The sequence below is a fragment of the Sinocyclocheilus grahami genome, unplaced genomic scaffold (assembly GCF_001515645.1).
Source record: "Sinocyclocheilus grahami isolate Dianchi unplaced genomic scaffold, SAMN03320097.WGS_v1.1 scaffold575.1, whole genome shotgun sequence".
Classification (NCBI taxonomy): Eukaryota; Metazoa; Chordata; class Actinopteri; order Cypriniformes; family Cyprinidae; genus Sinocyclocheilus; species Sinocyclocheilus grahami.
Genome location: NW_015505754.1, coordinates 108,342 through 127,076, shown reverse-complemented (window position 1 = coordinate 127,076; position 18,735 = coordinate 108,342). Strand labels below are relative to the sequence as shown.

The 18,735-nt window shown below is 35.0% G+C and overlaps 1 protein-coding gene across 1 annotated transcript in view; it reads right to left on the bottom strand.

The window, feature by feature from the left end:
* Positions 1-4,578, bottom strand: part of LOC107556644 (ATP-sensitive inward rectifier potassium channel 12-like) — a 9,936-nt gene extending 5,358 nt beyond the window's left edge. Inside the window, exon 1 of the mRNA XM_016239778.1 lies at positions 4,085-4,578. The gene's annotated coding sequence lies outside the window, so the exon portion shown is untranslated. The remainder of the gene's footprint in view (positions 1-4,084) is intronic.
* Between the last annotated feature and the right edge of the window lie 14,157 nt (positions 4,579-18,735).

Below are 18,735 nucleotides of genomic sequence, written 5' to 3'. Positions count from 1 at the left end.
TCCCCCCCCCCCCCCCCCCACAACTTTTCAGAATGTTCTGTTTGTTTGATATGATACTTGATAACATCATTACATAATTACAGTGGCTGGAGCGTCTCTAGGCTGTCTGCAGGTAGAAGGCAGAAGGGTTACAATTAGTGGCTAAACAACATGATATCTGATCTGTACACACACTCGCTCATGCATTCATACACACGCAGAAACACTGCAGTATTGCCTGTATCTGAGCTCTCGGTGTCTCGCATCATTACAGTGCCATCATCGTTAGGCCTTTTACCACAGTCCAGTTGTCTCAGATAACAGAGTTAGAAAGAGAAAGCTTGTGAATGCTTTAGAACGAAATCCAACAGTAAACAAAACTAAAATGCAAATAAATAATTACACAGAATATAAACATATACTTTTAATGCAATTAAATGCATAAAAGATGTTAGGAAGCTTATAATGTTTGTCATGTGATATCTAAAGTAACTGTAAAAGGTGATGTAAGTTTTAAAATACATAAAATTACACCAAAGTGATTTAAAGGTCAGATCAATATTTTCACTTTGGAGATTTCGCAATATAGATATTGAAGAAATGTAACTAATTGTGAAGTTTTGTGCACGAACAAGAGGTGTCATTTTAGCAAAAAGATAAAAATGAGATGACGTATGGTGGTGTGTTGCTGCTGGTTTTGGGGCTACGGTGCACCCTCAGGAGGTAGTTGACTTGTGAGGGAACGGTGAGTTGTAGGTTGTAGCAGCAGATTTGACCGGAGAATGTCATGATGTCCATCCGTGAACCCAAGCGGAACAGAATGTGGGTCATGGGAATGACCAAGTGTATGGAAAAGTTAAAGATTTTACCCCAAACTCAAGTGATCTGTTGATGCATGACCTGAAGCAGAAAGTTCATGTAAGATATTTGAAGTTTAAAGTGTTTGCTATTAGCATTTTGCAGTATTCAGTGCAGTAATGTTTATATTACTGTACACTATAAAAACAAACCTAGAACCTCACTAAAATAGAAACCTGTAGAATTGACCATTTGCACTCAGTTTGTTTGGGTAGATTTCATCCCATGTGTTGAGTAAGGACTACCTAAATTTAACATGCTAAAGAAATTAGGTAAAGTCCTAACATTTGTCAAACTAATTACTTATAAAAAGTAACTCTTGATTGTTAAAATAACATTTAAAATAACTCTTTTATATGTCATACATACATGTACATATGCTGTAATTCTTACCGTAAAGAGCAATTAATACCTGATTTAACCCTTAAAAGTTAGTATAAATGAATGCGTGTAAGTTGATTCAGCAATATTACTTGAATAAAACCAGTTAACTTAGATGTTATCATTTTTAGGGAACTGAAACAGGTCTGGGGAAACTGGTCTGAGTGCTGGGGAAAAAATCTGTAGACTTCAGTTTTACATATTTAAGTAATTTGAACACAATTAAATTAAGTAGAAACAAAAGTAAATATGTAAATTAAATACTTAAACCAGCAGTATTTTACTTAAACTGCAATTTATTCATTTTATTTTTTTATAATATTATAACATTATTTGCACTGAGAAATGTTGTAGAAACTTCAGAAATTCAGTAATACATTGAATTAAACGAAATTTTGGAGAATAGAAAGACTGAAATAGTATTTTCTTGTAATTTTTTGTTTCATTCACAACTTTGAAATGTAATCGTTTACAGTTATGTAAAGTAAAAATCTTTAATAAGATTGAAAGAACTAAACTACGTAAGCTCATCAGTGTAGTGTAATGCTGTAATGTTGACAGTGTTGACTGATAAAACCGACGGTTTGTCACTCTCAAATTCTCCCTGCCAGCTTTTAATCAGGTTACTGTGTGGTCAATGAATTATTTAATCATTTGCAGTATTGAATTGCTTTTTTATCATCATCTGACGCTGCAGAGCCTTCGAGACGGCATTCTGTCCAGAAAGTGTAGATGAGATGAATTACTGTCAGATCAGAATTACAGACATTTTCCTAAAGCAAACTTTGACCTTGCGTATGTTGATTTGGTTTGACAGTGAACTGACCTGAACTTCAGTATTTGACTTCATTTAAATGTGACAGATTTCTTTGAACATCTTTATGATATGAAGCATATGATGATTAATGACTCCATACGTGCGTGCTGCTTGCGGCCTAGATTTCTGCAGTATTTAACACTAATCTTTTTGTCACATTACCTGCTGTTTTCTGCAGTTTCTGTGCCAAGAAGTTATTTTTCAGCAATATTGGTAACACTTTATGTTCTGTTGATTGCATGAAAAAAATTGCACTATGCAATGCTTGACAGATCATTAGGAAATGTACCTTCAAATGTCATAAAACTCAGTTAAATTAGGCCTATACTCAGAAATTCTAAATTAATATTCTGGCCTATATGTTACAAAGCTTTTTCATGCATATTCATATTAGAACTCGAACTTAAACTTTTTATCTGATTTATACAAAATATATTTATTACATAAAATTATTACTGAAAATGTAAATTTTATATACATTTTATACTCTTTTATATACATTTTATATAATATACTATTATAAAAATAATATTAAAAGTGCCACTCTACTGTTTTATTATTGTATTATTAGTATTTTTGTATTTATACACAGACAAAAAAACAAACTAATTAATGGACAGATACATGCAGGTACTAGAAATGTACATGCTCAGCTACGCCACAATAGCAAAACAAACAAAAAAGGCTGTAAGAGCAATGTATGTACAACAAATACTGTATTACATAAGAGTAACGCCTGTGGTCGGATTGTTAGTGTCCGTGTGAAAGTGGTCAGTGATGCATTTCTTCACGTCTGCTTGAATTATTCATATGCATGTGGATTTTGTTCTGTTTGTTAACATTGTTTTGTTGGTCTGACAGTGGCGATTCTTTAGCATTTAAACCTGTGTGAATCACTATGAAATAGCAGATGAGTTTGTGCGGTCCGGCACCACAAGGTGTCAGAGGAGCTCTGACCTCTTCAGCAACATGAACATGACTATCACGCACTCAAACACACACACACACACACACACACTTTCATCTGCACAGTGTTTCTACTGAAGTAGTTCCTGAACAGAAGCATGTGTGAGTGCGGGACTCTGGAGACAAAATTGTCCTCGGAAGTGAGCAAAAGCTGACAAAACTTCCCTTTGGGGACATTCAGGGACGTCCTCATTTGGAAAAACGATTCATAAGTAAATGCAGAAAGTTTTAGCATTTGGGTTTGTCTGTGTTATGTGCTCGTTTAGTGTGTGTTTGTGCGTTATGTTATGATGCACTTCACTTTTGGCATCTCTAAATGTCAGGGAGATAATAAAAGTGTGACTTGTTGGAGATAAAGACACACGTGTGAAAGTTTACAGGTGCATTGAGTTCATTCTTGCACTATAGAATGAAAGTACAGCTTATTTTTACTTAGCTCGTGCAACAAAATATTCCTATGGCACACTCTGAAAAGCATACTTAGTATGCATGAATTTCTGCTCAATATCAGGTCATTATAATCAGGTCAGTTAACGATGTTCTGATGAAGTTCAGTGACTGATTATTCCCAGCACACATTAAAACATTTATGCATTGGGAGTTAAAATAACTGTTAATTAATTACATTTATTTTGTATTTGATTTAATGCAAACATTGTATGTGATTGAATATATTTTGTAATATAACATTGTCTTTTTTAATAAAAAAAAAAACTAAAATAAATAATAATTATAAAATGATCAAATAAAAATAATATTTAACATTTGATTATTTCATACTGAGTTCAAGTTCACTGTACCAGAACAATTTTTACAATGCTGTTTTTAGTTTTATACTTATGTTTAGACGCGCCGTATTTGGTGCGACTATAAACTCACAGACCCCAGCTGCTGCGCAGGCATTACGTTTAACCCTTTACAAACTTTCTGTTTATTTTTAGAGCGTCGTTTTAATTTGCATTGACAGCAATGATGTAATATGTAATAACTGTGCATATAACGGAGATTCTAGTAACTAAAAGTATAATATTAAATGGCAACACATTTGAAAACAGTGGTAAAGTTTAGAGGGATGTTGCTTACCTTGCGTTTTGTAAGGGGTCCTCGCCCTCTGAGAGAGAGAGAGTGTGTGTGTGTGTGTGTGTGCACAAAGACAGGGCAAGTGTGCTGTGGCGTTGTGGTGCGTTATCCAAACTGGAGCATTTGATGAGCGCTTGTGCAGCTCGTGATGGGGATCCAGAGCTCTGCCATCTCGACCTCACACACACACATTGTCCATCTCAGATTCATATCCTACGTTCCACTTGTTTTTTCATTCTTCCCCTTGTAAAAGCGCATTTATATTCCAGAGCAGAAGACGAGAAATGGCCCCAAACACTCCGAGAGTCTCTCTAGTGAGCCAACAGTGAGTTCTGACTGAATCAGAGCATCAGTGAGCTCGTGATGGGCAGAAAGTCATGAAGAGACACTTGAGTTTGGAGAAGTGCATGTCCTCCTGCTGCTCTGCTCCACTCCACTGTCGTCTTTGCTTTCTCTGCACACTCAGATCTTCTTTTCTCCCCAAAACGAGAGAGGAATACGCCGGTTCTCTCTCATGCACCTGCTGGCTTCATCTTCATCTGCCATCAGATCTATCAGTGCTGCACTTTTCTCATCTCTCTCCATCCCTCTGGTTCTCTCTCACCCCTCCCGCTCTTTTTCTCCCTCCCACGGCACAAGCGTTCCAGTGTTTTGTCACTTGATGCTCTGCTGTGGTCATATGGACACACACACACACACACACACACACACACACACACACACACACACAGACGAGGCTCACTAACTTTCTCCATCTTCCTCTATTAAAAGCTTTTTTATTTGCTTGTGTGTGTGAATGTTGTTTCAGTGAGTGTCTGATCTTCTCCCGCAGCACTCGTGACAGTTTCATGATATTTGAGCACATTTTGTCACCAAATCCTCATTACTGTAATGCATCTGGATATTTAACTTTCAGGTCTTATATATATATATATATATATATATGTATGTATGTATGTATGTATGTATGTATGTATGTATGTATGTATGTATGTATGTATGTATGTATGTATGTATGTATGTATGTATGTATGTATGTATGTATGTATGTATGTATGTATGTATGTATGTATGTATGTATGTATGTATGTATGTATGTATGTATGTATGTATGTATGTATGTATGTATGTATGTATGTATGTATGTATGTATGTATGTATGTATGTATGTATATATATATATATATGTATATATGATTTTACTATTTTAATATAATTTTTTTTATTATAGTAAAGAGTATTATAGAGCAATATTTTTATAATTAGAAGTCAGCATAAATTAAAGGCTGCACAACAAATTATCATAAGTTATAAATATTTTACAATTTCAATATTATTTTTACTGTATTACAGTAATGAGTATTAGTTCATTTTTTAATTATAAAAATCAGCATAAATTAAAGGCAGTACAACAAATATTATCATGATGTATATATATTTTACAATTTAAATATTATTTTTACTATCATAGTAAAGAGTATTGTAGTACAATCATTTTATTTAATTATAAAATTAGCATAAAGGCAGTACAACAAATATTTCGTAATGTATAAACATGTTACAATTTAAATAATACATTATTTTTTGCATTACAATAATGCAATCAGATTTTATGTGCTTGAATCTCATGACAATAATGTCACAATGCAAAAATTATGAATGGACTTGATTTTCTTAATGCAGAATATAATTTCTTCAGTGAAGGGTGCATTCATAAAGTATCATGTTCTTGACCCAATTGATCTTTTGTGATTTTCTGGTTTATTAAATATGGATCAATCACTCACACTGAACTTAAGCATTCTTGATCACAATACTAACGCTAACTGTGAGCATTAGTAATAGTGACGCTTTTCTTCTAGTTTTCCACTGCTTGCATCCTCTCTGTCTATTTTTGTAGTATTTGCCACAACAGTTTTTTAAAACTAAATGTAATCTTAGCTCAGAATCTTAAATACCAACCAAACATCAGCACTTCTGTTTTTACCCACAAAGCTGTGAAGATGTCAGTTTTCATTAAAACTGTTGAGTGTGTGTGTGTGTGTGTGTGTCCGGCAGGCAGGATCTGAACACTTGAAGTCTCCATGGTGATTGGCACACCATCAGCGCTTTGAAGCATTTTTAGGTGTTTCCTGGAGAGAGTCAGGGTCTCCATGGTGATCTAGAGCTGCAGCATCACGCTTTCCAAAAATGAAACAGACAGAGAAAGGGAAGATGGCTGGAACGTGAAGTACTGGGTTAAACCAGAACATCGCACACAACAGACACACACACACACACACACACACACACCTGTTGAAGCGCTCTCTCACACTGTTGCTGTCATTAATGTCATGTGCATGGGTGATTTTCTATATTGCTAAAAAAGAAATGCGTTAGATAACGCCTAGTCAAGCATCACACACCCTAACAACCCTATACAAACTGTGCAGCAACATGCTAAAAAATTCACAACATCTTAGCAACAGCTTAAAAAACACTCACCTAAACAACCACAAAAGCAACATCTTCACAACCAGCCAGAATGCTCTAGCAACTATATTTCAGTATACCCAGAACACCCTAGCAACTGCGTAGCAACCTATACAACCACCCATAATCTAACAACTATATATATCAGTACCCAGAATGCCTTGACAAATGCATAGCAACGCCCTGGCAACCACCCACAGCATCCTAACATCATGGTGGAAAGTTTTGTGAGAAAACACCTTTTACATTTTCGTTAGAAAGTATAGAAATAATGTTCTGGGTGGTTGCTAGGGTATCGCTTTCTGGTTGCTAAGGCTTTTCTTTATTTTATTACAGAGATTCTAGAATGTCCTAAGGTATTGTTCTGAGTATTTTTTGAGGATATTGCTTTGTTGTTGTTTAGGTGATTTCCCCCCCTCCCCCCCTCGCCATTACAAAGCTAGAGTGTTTTAGGTAGTTGCTAAGGTGTTGCTAAGGTTTTTAGTTTTTTTTTGCTGTGCTGTTGTTAATGTGTTGTTCTGAGTATTTTTAACATGTACTGTATGTAGTTGCTACAGAATTCTTTGTGGTCCTGAGGATGTTGCTTTGTGGTTGTGTGTTTTTCCATATGTTGCTATGCAGTTGGTAGGGTGTTATGGGCAGTTGCTAAGGTGTTACTGAATGTTTTTAGAATGTTGCTGCGCAGCTTGTAGGGTTGCTAGGGTGCATGATGCTTGCTTGTGCAACAGCATCACAACACTAGGGTGTTTTGGGTGGTTGCTAGGACATTGTTTTGATGTTGCTAAGGCATTGTGAGTGTTTTATTGTACTATACAGATTCTAGAATGTTGTGGTTGGTTGCCAAGGCGTTGGTATGCAGTTACTAAGGTGTTATTCTGAGTATTTTAAACATGTATATCGTTGCTAAATCATTCTGGGTGGTCCTGAGGATGTTGCTTTGTGGTTGTTTAGGTGAGTGTTTTTCAGTATGTTGCTATGCAGTTGCTAGGGTGTTTTGGAAAGCTGCTAAGGCAGTGCTAAGATTTTTTTAATGTTTTTAAAAATTACTTTCTGCAATGTCGTTGGTAGGGTAGATGTATGTTGTCGGTGGTTGCTTTGTGATTAAGTTGTTTTGAGTTTTAGCACGTTGCTATGAAGTTACTAGCATTTGATAGAGCATGTTTTGAGTGTTTTCAGCACATTACTATGCAGTTGCTAAGGTAAGTTGGGTGAAGTACACCTTTCCACAGCAAGCTGCATGATTTAGGAAATTATTCAATGACTCAAATGGGACAAGTTGGGGTTATTGGGTTTTTTCAAATCACTAACCTTAAGTAGGATAAATGATAATAATGATACTTGACTAAAACCACTCTAACTTAGCAGCTCCTGGTTTGCTTAGCATCCATCTTCTCTTCTCTTGTGCTGTGTTTGCTTCTGGAGATGTAAAATAGAAGATTCTTGTCCTCCCACATGCAGACTATTGTTCTTAGACGATTGCTCTCTCTCTCTCTCTCTCTCTCTCTAGTCTTTCTGCTCTATTTCAGGTTTAGTCTTTGAGCCAATTCTCATTGTTTCTCTTCTCTTTCATAATATGTGTTTTCTGTTTCTTATCCATTTTCTCTTTTCACACCTTCATATTTTGTTGTTCTTTTAGCGCTGTGTGTTTGCAGTGAATATTTTGTTCTGGGATGCATTGAATATTTTGGTGACTAAGTGTGACTCTGTGTAAGTCTGAATATTTTATTGCTCAGATGTTGCTCTTTTCGTAGTGCTGTAAGTGATTTTTGTGGAATACCGCACAGAATGCCAGTACTACCTGACAGATATATCACTGACAGACGAGAAATCACACCTGTCTGAATGACAGCAATCGGATTTGCTATGTTTTGGTTTTAAAGACACAGTTTTGGTTTAGGGTTTGCCTGATTCAGTTTGCCCCTGCTGGTAGTGACCCTGGAGCACAAAAGCAGTCGCTGGGGTATATTTGTAGCAATAGCCAAAAAAAAAAGATCTTTTATGATTTTACTTTTAGATTTTTCTTTTATGCCAAAAATCATTAGGATATTAAGTAAAGATCATGTTCCATGAAGATATTTTGTAAATGTCCTACCGTAAATATATCAAAACGTAATTTCTGATTAGTAATATGCATTGCTAAGAACTTCATTTGGACAACTTTAAAGGCGATTTTCTCAATATTTTGATTTTTTTGCACTCTCAGATTCCAGATTTTCAAATAGTATCTCAGCCAAATATTGTCCCATCCTAACAAACCATACATCAATGCAACGCTTATTTATTCCGCTTTCAGATGTTGTGTAAATCTCAATTTTAAAAAAATGAGCCTTATGACTGGTTTTGTGGTCCAGGGTCACATATGCAAAAAATATCTTTCGGCCATTCAAAAATTAGCTGTGCATTCAGATTAAATATTTTTGTAAATTGTTTTTTGCTTTTTTTAATTAATGAAATTTTTTTTGGAACCTCTTAAGAATGAAATGGATCACTGTCTGCTGGAGCAAATTGTCGTATTTCAGTAACTATGATGATTTAAGCAAATGCTAGTTTTCTCTAGCAGCGGTTTTATATGTTAGTTTCAAACATCAAATTTCAGAAATGTCAGGTATGGGTAAGTTGTCACATTTACACTGGGGCAAGTTGTCAAACGTTTTAAATCTTGTACATTTATACAATTACAAGTATAGTTTATTTGAGCCAAAACGATATTTTGACATTTTACCTAATAGGCTGTTTTATTTTATTATTTTATTTTGAGTTTAGTTTATTTTGTTGCTTTGCTTTATTTTGCTTTTTGTTTTATTTTGTTTTGCCCCAGTCTCCTCTACATGCATTATTTATTGTTTTCTCTCTTCAGTATTATAATATCCAATTTGATGTTTATCCAAAAGTCTTGAAATTTAGAGTATATCAGTCCGTTTCTGGATGAAAGATATACTGTATAGTGTGGCTGTTTCTAAAGTTTTTCTGTATAACTAGAATTTAGCAAAACTGGACAAGAGCATCCCCCATCCTCAACTGTGAAAACATTTTATACACAAAGTAAATCATGTAATTTAATTCTAAAAATCCAGAAGTTTTCTTTTAGTGGTACAGTCGGGGTTGAGTTTATCTGTAGTCATTCTAATTAGTTAAGCCTAATTAAACTCAGTTGAAATCTACGGTGTGTCCTTATTTAGATATCTTCAGAAATGTGTGTGTGTGTGTGTGTGTGTGTGTGTGTGTGTGTGTGTGTGTGTGTGTGTGTGTGTGGAGTTGAGAGAGGCAGACTCAGCAGGGTTAAAGAGAGAGACAGGTTGGGTTAAAGTTGATGTAGAGGGGAGCCTGTGGAGAGATGGAGAGATGGAGAAGGACAGAAGCGAGGACAGAGGTGACAGCAGCGCGGATCTAATGGCCGATAGTTTTTCACACCCGCGGAGTCGTAATGACAGACAGAGATCAGCACTAAACACCCTGTGACTGACAGAGACCCACACGAACTCTCACACACACGTCTCACAGCTCACAGTCTGCAAGCGGGAATCTCACCGAAACACATCCAGATCACATTTCAGAATCAACAGGGCAAAACGTATATTTTGTAGAAAGAAAATATTTGTATATTTTAGGATCACCAAGAGCTTTTGCTTTGTGACATTGTCAGACAACCGGTTTGTGATCACAGTGATCACTTTAATATAATAATTTTTTTATTATATATTTATATATTTTTGTATTAGGTAATTTCTCTATCTATCTATCTCTCTGTCTGTCTGTCTGTCTGTCTGTCTGTCTGGATATGAAATTACTTAATACAAACACATAAATTATTATATAAATTATGTAAATGAATATATATATACTGTATATAAATGTAAATGTTTTAGAAAACTGTGTATATAATTAGTGGTGACCACAATAAACTCATAATTGTAAATAATTGTATTCAATACTCCATATGAGCACACACACACACATACGGGTCAGTGTCGAGTGTGCGAGTGTGGTGCCACATTTTGAGATGTGATGTGCTTTGACGGCTCCTGGGGGCGGATCTTCCCTCTGATTGGCCGTTTCTCAGCAGGGCTCTCTGTGTGTGTGCCAGACCCAGAGCATCATGGGAAAATTTGGACAAGAGAATGTCCTCTTTTGCTCTCTTTTTCTCACCTGTTTGTCCAGCAATGTGTTCTTGGCTGTGAACTTCATCAGCTTTTTAGTGCTAATTTTAGCCTCCTTAACACTGAGTAGCTCTCACGCTCGAGAGACGTGTGTGTATGTGTCAAAGAGATAAATCCAGAGAGTGATTTGTGTCTGTCTGTGAACTGACAAGTGTTTGTGTGTGTGTGTGACTGACTGGTGCTATTTGTAGCTGGTTAGGCTCTCAGGGAGTTAAATCCATCTGCCAGCAGAACACAGTTTAGTCCAGAACACACACACACACACACACACACTCTCTCTCTCTCTCTCTCTCTCACACACACACACACACACACACACAGACACAGACACACACACACACACACACAGACACAGACACACACACACACACACACAGACACAGACACACACACACACACACACAGACACAGACACACACACACACACACACAGACACAGACACACACACACACACACACAGACACAGACACACACACACACACACACAGACACAGACACACACACACACACACACAGACACAGACACACACACACACACACACAGACACAGACACACACACACACACACACAGACACGCACACACACACACACACACACACACACACACACACTGCAGTTAAGTGATCTGTTCCTGTCTGCAGTATTTTGGGTCTTTATGAGTTCTTTCAGAAAATTGCTGATGCAAAAAGTTGCATTAAAAATATTGTTGTTTGTTTTAATGCTGTTTTGAAACTTGCATTATACTTTATCTTAGGTGCACTTTACATTTTTTTATAGTTAGTAAATTAAATAAAGATTATTTGTATACATTTTACAAGAAAATACAATTTCAGTCTTTCTACTTAAAAATATAATGTTTAATTCAGGGAGTTACTTGTTGTTTCTTTATAATTATTTGTAAAATTGTGAGTGAAAATTGAAAGTAATTCCTTCACCAATTCTTTTAAGAGTATAGAACATTTAACTTTTAACAATTTTGACTTGATTTTCTGTGGACTGATTGAAACCACTGAAAACATCAAGTACATTAGTTAACATGGTTTTAATATGTGTTACATTATTCATATAACTTCAAACCTGAAATATTTCAATTTAGCTCTTTTGATTGATGCTTTTCAACAAAGAGAGATACAAAAGGAAAAAGACAACAAATGAACATTTGTTTCGATATTAAACAATATAAACCTAACCAAGATAAGCGAAAATAATAATAAAAAGGAACTCGTGCAAACCTTTCTTTTGTGTAGTAATTGAACAACGTGATTTGCCACTATAAATAAGCATATGTTTTCTGACATTTTGTGTTTTTTTTTATTTTATATATTTTTTATCTTTCTTGTATCTTGACAGGTGTAGTAACTGTTATTGTATGACATAAGCTGCAGAACTGTAACAGCATACAGTTTTTGGGGGTGAACAGTTCATTTAAAGTAGTTTAAATGGACATACAGCTTGAAACACACATTACGCAGTAGGTCTCTGGCAGTGTGTGTGTGTGTGTGTGTGTTTGGTAAATGGGTTGGTCAGGCATATGCTGACTGGCTGAGGCATATGGTGGAGTGACAAGAAGGTCTTACTTCAGGCAGTTCTGGATATCCAGCATTCACACACAGACAGAGAGAGAGAGATGATGATGGTGATGTAACTGAGTGAGTTCATTCAATTTCTACAGCATAATAACAATAATTAGTAAATGTTTTTAAATACTCAAACAGAATATTCAGATCAGAAATGACGTTTTTTTTTTATGAAGAAATAAAAATAATTCTCATTATTGTAATGCAAAAACATTGTCATACACTACTTTTTATTTATTTATTTTTTTTTAAAGAAATTAGCAAGGATGCATTAAATTGATCAAAAGTGACAGTAAAAATTTATAATACCGGTATTACAAAACATTTCCATTTCAAATAAATGCTGTTCTTTTGATCTTTCTATTAATCAAAAATCCTGAAAAAAATGCATCACGTTTTCCACAAAAATATGAAGCAGCACATCTGTGTTCAACATTGATAATAATCAGAAATGTTTCTCGAGCAGCAGATCAGCATATTATACTGATTTCTGAAGATCATGTGACACTGAAGACTGGAGTAATGATGCTGAAAATTGCGCATCACAGAAATAAATTACATTTTAACAGATATTCAAATAGAAAACACTTATTTTAAATGGTAATAATATGTAACAATATTCCTGTTTTTACTGTATTTTTGTTCAAATAAATGCAGCCTTGGTGCAAACATTTAACCAAAGTGTGTTTATTCTTAAATAAAAGTATTAATGAAGAACTGTAGCATTTGTTTTACTGCCTTTATGTTGATTTAAATAAAATACTGTGTTACTAAAAAGTATATTTTTTAATGCAAAATATATTTTCCCATTTTTCTTGATTCTGAGGATCTGGACTCAAGATTTACCCTCCTGTTTTTGTTTTTATAAATGTAACAGTCATATATAAGAAGTTGCTGTTATTTAGAATGTTGCATGCTAGCAAGATGCACTTTATTTATGCAAAATGCCAAGTAAACGTCTTGGTACAAAGAGTTTATTGTGTATATATGAATATTGTAATGCAATAGTAGCTGCCTGATACCATGGTAAATGTGTGCATAGGGTATGAGTAACACTATGTTGATAAATTGATGTGTTGGGCTGTAAAGTGTGTTTTGTGTGTGTGTGTGTGTGCTGGTCATATCTAGGCTGTTGCATCAGCTTCATTCTCCCAGGCTTTTCTGTAATGCAGTGTTTCCGCTCCGTATCCGGACCCCTCATTCCCTCTTTGTTCCCATCAGTGCACATGGATTTAGCCGGGCTAATTCAATGCTTATCCATCACAGTACAACATGGCTTGCACTTTTCAACAGGCACTGAACCTCTTCCCGGGCCACTGTCGGGCGAGATGGGCTTCTGAGATCTCTCGTTCAGCTAGCTCACTGAAATCACACAAAACAGAGAAGTTGTAGTTGGAATTCACTGGCTGAGTGAGATTATTGTTTTGAAGATTGTGTTGTCAGATATTAAGAGCAGCAGTGTTTGAATGTGAGTTTAAGAGCACTGACTAGCGACAGAAGCAGTTAACATGTGATGACCAGCAGTCTTTCTCTCATGGACACACTTAAACGCATCACACCAACACACCGCTGCTCTCTATACTGATCCTCAGTCCCGTTGTCATGGATACTGCTTCATACACGGCCAGAAATAAAATCTTAATTTTTTAATTTAAAAGCTTCATTATGAGAAGAATCTGTCCGACCGTACATCAGGCTCACTTATCCTCTGTAGCCGTAGTGCACTACTGATTTCAGAAAGATTTTATTAAAAGAAGTCTCTTATGTTCACAAAGGCTGCATTTATTTAAGTAAAAATACAGTAAAATTGTGAAATATTATTACAATGTAAAAGAACTGTTTTCTGTGTGAATATCTGTTAAAATGTAATTTATTCCTGTGATGCGCAGCTGTATTTTCAGCATCATTACTCCAGTCTTCAGTGTCACATGATCTTCAGAAATCAGTATAATATGCTGATCTGCTGCTCGAGAAACATTTCTGATTATCATCAATGTTGTAAACAGTTGTGCTGCCAAATATTTTTGTTGGAAACCATGATGCATTTTATTTTTCAGGTTTCTTTGATGAATAAAATATCAGCATTTATTTGAAATAGAAATCTTTAATAACATTATAAATGTCTTTACTGTCACTTTTGATCAATTTAATGCATCCTTGCTGAATAACTAAGTATTAATTTTGTATAACAAAAACTGTAGCTAACTCTTTGACCCAGTATTTGTGTTTTTGTGGTGTTAGTTTAGCCTGTTCTGGTTCTGGTTATGAAAGGTCACCTGAGGTCACGTCAGATCTGTGTCATGAATACCTCAGAAGGTGGGCTGTGTGGGGTTTGATCGCGGGTGTCCGTGATCGGACGATCCCTCGCGGGGGTGACACTCCCATCAGCAGCCCTACGGAGGTCGTGTGTGTGTGTGTGTGTGTGTGTGTGTGTGTGTGTGTGTGTGTGTGTGTGTGTGTGTGTGTGTGTGTGTGTGTGTGTGTATCAGCCATCATGTCAGACTGCAGCCAATAACATACAATGGCATCAAGAATACAAATGAGTAACAGATATCTGAAAAGAATTAACACACACACACTCATCTCTAACGGAGGGAATATCAATTAGTTGTAGGGTAATGTAATTAGAAAAGTTCAGATAAGGTTACAAGGACACGTGTGTGTGAGTGCAAATGATTTTGTAAGATCATCTTCCGTAAATGACAAGTAGAGCAGATCTGTCTGAAATCACTTCTTATTGTGTGAATCTCACAGAAATAGTCAAGAAAGATCCGATTTACTATAGAAAAAGCAATAAATAATATTTTGCATAAGAAAAGTTTTTTCAAGCTTCATTTATTGTAAGCAAATAATGTCTTATTTTTAAAAAATGCATACAAATTATTTTCATGATATTAAAGTAATTATATAAATTGTGAAAAAGATGTACTTAATTGCCTCAATAATAATAATACAAAGTAATGGTCCATAAATAGGCTTATGCTTCTTTATGCAAATATTATATCTTATTTCACCCCAAAATCGATGGGGGGAGAGAGAAACAAAATAAAGGAAACAATATTTTGCATAAACAAAATGAACTCTATTTTTAGGATTACTATGATGTCTTGCATTATGACATCTTTATTACATTTAATGAATTATTTTTGTTGCAAAAGAAATGTGCCTAATAATGTAATGGTCCAAAAATAGGCTCAATTTTCTGTATACAAATATAATATTTTTTTCTTTACCCTAAAATCAATTGGGGGGAAAAAAACAATATTTTGCATATAGAAAATAATTTAAGTAATTATAAGTAATTAAGTATGTTTTTAAACTGTGCAATTCATTCTTTATTAAAATTAATACTTAATTTTTCTTAATGTACTTAATTGTTTTTGTATGGAAAAATTACATTTCATAAAAAGAAATAACGTTTTGCGTAAAGAAAATGAACTCTAAAATGAACTCTGACAGCTCTGCAGAAGCAAACAGACAGGAAAAGTTTGCTTTAGCTGCTCAGCACATTCACTGCAGAGTTAAATACGATTCTGCTGTTTCACATGATGTCTGTAGGGCTCATTATGATGCTGCCCGTGTTTAGAAAGCCCCAAAATACAACCTGGACACATCACACACACCTGCCTCACTCCGTACATGTCCCTGGTTGATGCCCAGGTGTCTCACACACACACACACACACACACACACACACACAGAGAGAGAGAAATGCACATGCAGGACGGTTCTGTTTGCTCATCCTTGTGTTTTGCCCCTGCTGGTTTTGGGTTATTTTAATCTGTGTGTCTGTGGGCAGAAAAGTAGGCCTTTCCCATGGTGCCTCTCTCTCTCTCTTTCTCTCTCTCTCTTTCTCTCTCTCTCTTTCTCTCTCTTATGATCAAACCTCGGCTCTAAGCATTAACTTTAGCATATGTTAGTTAGTTAGCATCCTGCAGTGTTTCACCATGAGTATGAATGATGCTTTACCTCAAGATCACAAAGACTGGAGGGTGCAGGGCTCTTTTCACTCCACACAAGAAAGAAACCACATAGAAACCGGTTAAAAATACATAGCAACAGCATCGACACCCTAGTATTGTGGCAGCATGTTTTACACAGGCAAACACCACAGAAAAGAATAAAATATAGTTTTCTTTTATTTTTTCTCTACAAAAAGTTATACCTATGAATTACCTGAATCATCTTTTATAAAACATTTACTGGTAGTATATTAAAATCATAATATTTGTCAAATATTAATAGAATATTAATATTTGATATTTTTGATTATCTTTAATACAACTTTTACAGGTGGGATATTTAAGTGGATAAAACAATATTAATATTTTGTCAAATATGAATATAATATTATTATTTGATGTTGTTTACAATCTTTAGTAAAAGTTTTATATGTTGTTATTATTGATATTAATATTTGATATTTTTATTATCTTAATAAAACCTTTAAAGGAAGTACATATAAGTGGATAATAACATAATATTAATGTTTGTCAAATATTAATATCATATTATTATTTAATGGTTTGATCATCTTTAATAAAACTTTTACAGGTAATATATGTAAATGGGTAAAACCATAATAATTTTTTACAGACAAGCAGTTTGCGTCCTTCAAATCGATCGTCGCGAACCAGTCTTGTGGCATAACCACCTGCAACACATCTGCTGTGCGCAACATCTGGAACTTTTCTGAAGCCCAAGATCGGCCGAAACCCGCCATCCTTCTTGGTGACCAGAAATGAAATGGAAAAGAATCTCCCAGCGTGAACTTGAGGGTTGACTAACTCTATGGCACCCTTGCGCAGCAACTCCTGAACTTCGTACGCAAGTGCCTCTGCCTGGTTTTTAAAACTTTTACAGCTAGTATATTTAAGTGAATCTCTAGTTTGAGCAAAAGTAAAAAAAAAAGTAAATATGTGAAAAGTAGTCTTAGGGTTTGGGTTAGTCATTATAATTATCTTTATTGAAGCCTATGGTATGTCCTCATTGGTGGTCTGATGGTATGTGTGTGTGTGTGTGTGTGTGTGTGTGTACAGTGCTGTGGGTGGAGGACGGATTCAGTCACATGACATCGCTGCTGATACGGGACAAGGAAAGGTGGACGTTCCTGAGGTTTCCAGGTGCGCTGCTGCTGCTGCTGCTATTTTGGGTGAGTGTGAGGAGTGTGTAAGTCATTGCAGGAATAGAGTCTGTTCATCTGAGAAAAGAAGCAGAAAAAAACAGCCGATTGTTACTGCAGTGCAGGTTTTGTGAAGTGACTCACCTGTTGGAGTAATAATGTGAGAAAGAAACTCTTCTACAATCATTTCCCCTTCATCTAAATCTCCTAACCTTGGAAAATCCCCACCTTCATCCCAAAAATGTACGATGTAAAACTTTTTTTTTTTTGATACTATTTGTGGGTGAAACTCATAAAGAAATGTCCAGTTGATCACAAAGAAATGTGTATACATATCATTACTTTTGACATTACTTTTGTATACATCTACACTCATTTCTGTAAAATTGTTATGAAAATCATTCTGTTCAGACACAATTATAATAAATAAATCAAATAATACCTTGGTGAACCACAATTGTAAATATTTATTAATAATCACAGTTATGTTTATTATATATATTTATTAATAATTTAAAATGACACACAATTATATATATATATATATATATATATATATATATATATATATATATATATATATATATATAAAGCACAAAACACATTTTTGCATTAAATTATTTAAATAAATTAATAATACATTTTCACGTTATAGTGCACAGTTGGAAGGAAATAGTGTATTTATTAATAAATTCTAACGATTAATAAATATAATTAATGATGTAATAATATTTATTTATTATTATTAAAATCAGCATCAATTAAATTCAGTACATCGATTACCATGAATTATAAAAAGGATGCTTTACAATCTATTATTTAAAATAAAAATCTTTTTTACATTGCAATAATAATAATTTTGCTCATTATAGTAAACAATTAGAACAAAATAATATACTGAATGGACTGAAATATCACCCAGATCTTTCTTAATGCAATATGTAGTACATTTTTTATTTGCATCTTGCGTGTGTGTGTGTGTGTGTGTGAGTGTGTGTGTGTGTGTGTTAGACCCACATTTGTTCTTTATGCTACTGTATGTATCTTTGAGACGATGCTAACCCTCACACACACTTATACCTCCGGATAACTGTCTGACATCTCGCAGGACACTGGCATCTCACAAAGCAACACAAATAAGCAAAACCAGCCCTGACAGGACTAACACTCACACTCACACACACACACACACACACACACACACACACTGACCCGTGGCTTCGTCCTTTACCTTGTCATAAAGCATAAATCTGAAAGTTTGGAGGAGATGAGCAGACTTCAGATAGAGCACCTTTACTGTCAGACGTTCTCAATCTCTCCAGAC